The sequence below is a fragment of the Rhinolophus sinicus genome, linkage group LG06 (assembly GCF_036562045.2).
Source record: "Rhinolophus sinicus isolate RSC01 linkage group LG06, ASM3656204v1, whole genome shotgun sequence".
Classification (NCBI taxonomy): Eukaryota; Metazoa; Chordata; class Mammalia; order Chiroptera; family Rhinolophidae; genus Rhinolophus; species Rhinolophus sinicus.
This window is the reverse complement of record NC_133756.1, coordinates 62274973-62280972: the sequence shown is the minus strand read 5'-3', so window position 1 is coordinate 62280972 and position 6000 is coordinate 62274973.

Below are 6000 nucleotides of genomic sequence, written 5' to 3'. Positions count from 1 at the left end.
AGTGGTATTTTTGTTGTGATTTGATTTGTAGTTCCCTACAAACTAATGTTGGCATCTTTCATATGCTTATTGGACATTTGTATGTCTTCTTTAGAAAAATGCCTATTCAATAGGGTTATTTTAATCGAGTTGTCTTTTTATTGTTGAGTTGTAACATTTCTTTATATATCTGGATACTAGACCTTTATCAAATATGAGTTGCAAACATTTTATCCTACTCTCTAAGTTGTCTTTTTACTTTAATAGTGTTCCTTGAAGCACAAAATTCTTGAAATTTGATAAAGTCCAATTTATCTATTTTTTTCTTTGGTTTCTTATGCTTTGGATGTTATAGTTAAAAACAAAAACAAAAACATTGTGTAATCTAAGGTCTTAAAGATTTACACCTATGCTTTCTTTTAAGAGTTTTATAGTTTTAAGTCTTATATTTAATTATTTGATCTATCATAATTTTTACATGTGGTATGAGGTAGAAGTCCAAATTCATTGTTTTTCATATGTTTATCCAGTTGCTTCAATAGTATCCAGTTTCAACTTTTTGTTAAAATGACTTTTTTTTCTTTATTGAATTATCTTGTCACTCTTATCACAAATCAATTGCTGATAAAGGTAAGAGTTTATTTCTGGACTTTCAATTCTCCTCTATTTATCTATATATCTAGGCTATGCTAGTATCATACTGTCTTCATTTCTCTCACGTTTTACTATGTTTTGAAATCAAGAAGTATGAGTACTTTGACTGTGTTTTACAAGGTTGTTTTAGCTATTCTAGGTTTCTTGCAATTCCATAAGAATCTTAGAATCAGCTTGTCAATTTCTACAAACAAGACAGTTGGGATGCTGATAAGAATTATGCTGAATCTGTAGATTTATTTGGGGTTGTTGCCATCTTAACAATACTAAGTTTTTTAATCCCCAAATATGGGATGTCTTTCCAATTACTTAGATTTTCTGTAATTACTTCTAATAATGTTTTTTAGTTTTCAGTGTATAAATCTTGCCCAAATTTTGTTAAATATAGTTCTAAATATTTTATTCTTTTTGACGTTACTGTAAATGGAATTATTTCATTAATTGCATTTTCATATTTTTCCATTACTAGAAGGAAAATTGATTTTTTTGCATGTTGATAGTGTATCCTTCAACCTTGCTGACTCATTCATTAACTCTAACAGTTTTTTTGTGTGTATTTATTAGGATTTCTATATTCAAGGTCATGTCATCTTCAAATAGAGATAGTTTTACTTCTTCCTTTTCAATCTGGATGCCTTTTTAAAAATTGCTTATTGCCCTGGTTATAATCTCCTGTACAATGTTGAACAGAAATGGTGAGAGTAGGTATCTTAGTCTTTTTTTCTGATCTTATAGAGAAAGTTTTCAGTCTTTTATCATTAACTTTGATGTTAGCTGTCCTTTGTAGATGTCCTTTATCAGGTTGAGGAAGTTCACTTCTATTCCTAGTTTGTTGAGTGTTTTTATCATAAAGGGAGCTGGATTTAGTCAAGTGCTTGTTCTGCATCTATAGAGAAGATCATACGCTTTTTGTCCTTTGTTCTATTTATATGATGTATTACATTGATTTTTCTTATGTTGAACCAAGCTTGTATTTCTAAGGTAAGTTACTCATGGTTATGTATGAGGTGTGATAAAAAAATACGGTGACTGTTTAAATTTTAAAAAAATGTATTGCAGTAAAAACGCATTGCCATTAATCTCCCTAAAAATACTCCTCTTCACTTCGAATACACTTATCCCAACGTTCTTGCCACTTTCTGAAGCAGTTCTGGAAGTCCTCTTTCATGCGTGTCTTTGGTTGCACTGTTGTGGTTGCCTTGATATCCTGAATTGATTCAAAATGTTTTCTTTCCATGGTCATTTTGACTTTGGGGAAGAGCCAGAAGTCAAATGGTGCCGGATCTGGTGAATCAGGTGGATGAGGACACACTGTAATGTTTTTATTGACAGAAATTGCTGTACCAGAAGCGATGTGTGACATGGAGCATTGTCATGATGGTGGATGAAACTGTTTGTCCATTTCATGTTAATGCATTGTTTGTGATCCATGATTTATGACACACTTTAAAACACACCTTCTCTCAACTATAGTTCACACCCAACTGACTGCACCGAACAAGTTGAAACTTATCACACACTGTTACTAAGGTTTGATTTGCGCTTCCCTTATTGAAGATGCTTGCCTTTCTATTGGATGGCACTCTGCAGCAGCGTTCACCGTATTTTGATCACACCTTGTATGTTGTTGGATAGTTTGCTAGTATTTTGGGGGGATTTTTATATCTACATTTACAAGGAATACTGGTCTGTAGTTTTCTTTTGGGGGGATGTCTGTCTGCTTTTGGTGTCAGAGTAATGCTGGCATTGTGGAATGAGTTGAGAAATGTTCTCTCCCCATCCTATTTTCTAAAAGGGTTTGTGAAGAATTTGCATTATTTGTATCTGTATTGTACATATACTTAAAACTATTTGATAAAATTCACCAATGAAGCCACCAGGACCTGGACTTTTTTGTGTGAAAATAATTTTATTTACTAATTCAATATCTCTTCTTATAGATCTATTCAGATTTTCTGTTTCTTTTTGAGTCAGCTTTAGTTGGTTGTCTTTCTAGGAGTTTGTCCATTTCATCTAGGTTATCTAAGTTCTTGGTATACAATTGTTCATACTAGTCCTATATAATTCTTTTTATTTCTGTAAAGTCGATAATAATGCCTTCTTCTCTTTCTTTCCTAACTTTAGTAGTTTGAGTCTTGTCTCTTTTTTCATGGTCAGCCTATCTCAAGGTATGTTGTACTTCTTATCTTTTTAAGGAAATTACTTTTGGTTTTGTTGATTTTTTTCTACTGTTTTTATGTGCTCTGTTTTATTTATTTCTGCTCTAATCTTTGTTATTTCCTTCTTTCTTGTTGTTTTGCATTTAGCTTGTTCTTTGTTTTCTACTTCCTTAAGACAAAGGTTAGATTTTTGATTTGAGATATATTTTTTTCTTTTTAAATATGGGTGTTTATAAACTTCCTCCTAAGAATTTCTTTGGCTTATATCCTGTAAGTTTTGTTGTGTTTTTATTTTCTTTCATCCCAAAGTATTTTCTAACTTCCCACATGATTTCTTCTTTGACCCATTTATTTAATTTCCATGTATTTATGACAAATTCCTTCTGGTATTGATTTCTGGCTTCATTAAATTGGCATAGCATATTTAGATTTATCCCTCTTGTTGGGTGTATAAGTAGTTCATCCCTTTTAAATGCTCATTAGTATTTCATTATACAGAGTGACGAGTTTGTTTATCCATTCTCCAGTTGAAGAACATTTGGGTTATTTCCAGATTTTAGCAATTATGAATAAAGCCACTATAGGATTCATGTATAGGGTTTTGTATAAACATAAGTTTTGTAAAAACATAAGTTTTGTTCACTTGGGTGAATATCTAGGAGTAGGATTGATGGGGCATATTGTTAGTGTATGTAACTTTATAAGAAACTGCCACACTTTTTTCTAAAATGGCTACGTCTTGTTGCTTTCCCACCACCGATGTATGGGGGTTCTAGTTGCTCCACGTCTTTGTCAGCACTTGCTATTATCAGTTTTTTCTTTTTATTATTTTAGCCATTTTAAAGGATGGTACCTCATTGTGGTTTTAATTTATATTTCCTTAATGACTAATATCAAACATCTTTACCTGTGCTGATTTTATGTAAAGACATTTTTGAGAAACTCTCTCTCTCTCTCTCTCTTTCTGTCTCTCTTTAATCATGATAACACACAGTGCCACAATGGGAAGGATTTACAGTAGCTAGAGGTGGGAGAAGACTTTTACAATTCATAGTCTATTCTTATTTAAGTACTGTTTAAATTTTGTCAAGAGCATGTTTATTTAAAACTTTTAAAAAATAAGTTAATTTTTAAAACATTTTCTCCTTTATATAAAACCATTCATGTGTTTTATTAATTCTTTAATAGGGTTTCATATGTAAAATACAAGGACAGTAGGTTATCCAAACAACTAGAGGGTAATCCAGCTGTTAAGGGGGTTGCATCCAGATCTCTCCTCCATTCTTTCTTTTTAATTCCTAGTTCAGACCTCATCATAAAGTAAAATTTGTTGTTATTTATTTCATATTTCCAAAAACAATCAATAACCAATCACTTTGGTGACTTTAATAAAAAAAAAATAGCAAATCAAAGTCACATGCTCAAAACATGCCTGTCAGATGAAGAAATAAAAGCTTAGAAAGGGAGCAATGTGGAATTTTTATTACAGATCAGAATGTCTAAAATTGGAAAGGCTGAGTGTTGGAGAGGATATAGAACAGCTAGAACTGTCATACACTACTGGTGGGAATATAAAATGTTTGGAAAGCATTTTGGCTGTTTCTTAAACACTTTCAAAATACCTGGACCAGATAGTCTTTCCACTCTTAGGCATTTACCTGAAAGAAAGAAAAGCATGTGTCTATACAAAGACTTGTACACAAATGTTCATAGCTTTATTTGTAGATTCCTGGACTGTCCATGCATTCATCAACATGGGGATGGATAAACAAACTGAAGATTACCCATAAAAATAGAATACTACTCTAAAGTAACAGCAAAAAGAATGTAGGTGAATGTCAAAATAATTATGAGTATGCTGAGTGGAAAAAGCCTGACAAAAAAAAAGAGTACAAGTTATTTGGTTCTACTTAAATAAAATTCTAGAAATTGGAAACTAATCAATAATAACAGAAAGCAGATCAGTGGGTGCTTGGGAATGGGAGAAGAGGCATGGAAGAGTAAGACAGAGGGATTACAAAAATGCAAGAGAAAACTATTGGGGGTGACAGATACACTCACTATCTTGGTTGTGGTGATGGTTTAGTAGGTGTACTTAGATGCTAAAACCTAACAAATTATGCAATTTAGACATGTGTAATTTATTTTATGTCAATTATTCATCAATAAAACTGCTTTAAAAAAGTTAAACCTTAGCAATATCTGAGAAGTGTTTGATCGCCTCATCATATAAATACATTATATACATAATGGAACACTATTCGGCGGTAAGAAAAGATGAAATAGGACCATTTGTGACAACATGGATGGATCTTGAGAGTATAATGCTAAGTGAAATAAGTCAGACAGAAAAAGCAGAGAACCATGTGATTTCATTGATATGTGGTATATAAACCAAAAACAATAAAAGAACAAGACAAACAAATGAGAAACAAAAACTCATAGACACAGACAATAGTTTAGTGGTTATCAGAGGGCAAGTGGGTGGGGGGTGGGAGATGACGGTAAGGGGGATCAAATATATGGTGATGGAAGGAGAACTGACTCTGGGTGGTAAACACACATTGGGATTTATAAATAAAGTAATACAGAGTTGTTCACCTGAAATCTATGTGATTTTGCTAACAATTGTCACCCCAATAAATTTAAAAAAAAAAAGCTTCAAAAGCAGTAAAAAAAATAAATAAATAAAAATAAATAAATAAATAAATACATTATATAAATAAGAAGCCATGCTCACAAGTTTGAGCAGCAGGCTGTGTTTTTCACAACTTAGAAGCATTAGATGTTACTGATAATGAGGAAAGAGTGTCAGAGATGGGCTGTTTAAGTGAGAGAACAATGTTCACCTCTCAGCTCTTTTCTCCTATATCCTATTGAACAGCCAAATGCTTTAATGTCCAAAACAGTTGCCACTACCATGTGTGGCTATTCAGTATTGGAAATGTGTCTAGTGAAGAGCTAAATTGTTCATTTTATTTTAATTAATTAACACATCAAATTAATTTAAATTTAAATTATAATAGCCACATATGTCTAGTGGCTACCATATTGGACAGAGCAGCTCTAGAGCACTTCCTAGTAGAAATCTGTTTCATGGTCATTCTTCCCCTGATTGCTATTTTAATTTTTCTGTCTTCACCAAAGGGTAACTGATGAAGATGATGATTTCTGGCAGTGGTGGTGGAGGCTGCTGCTCTGGGAGATG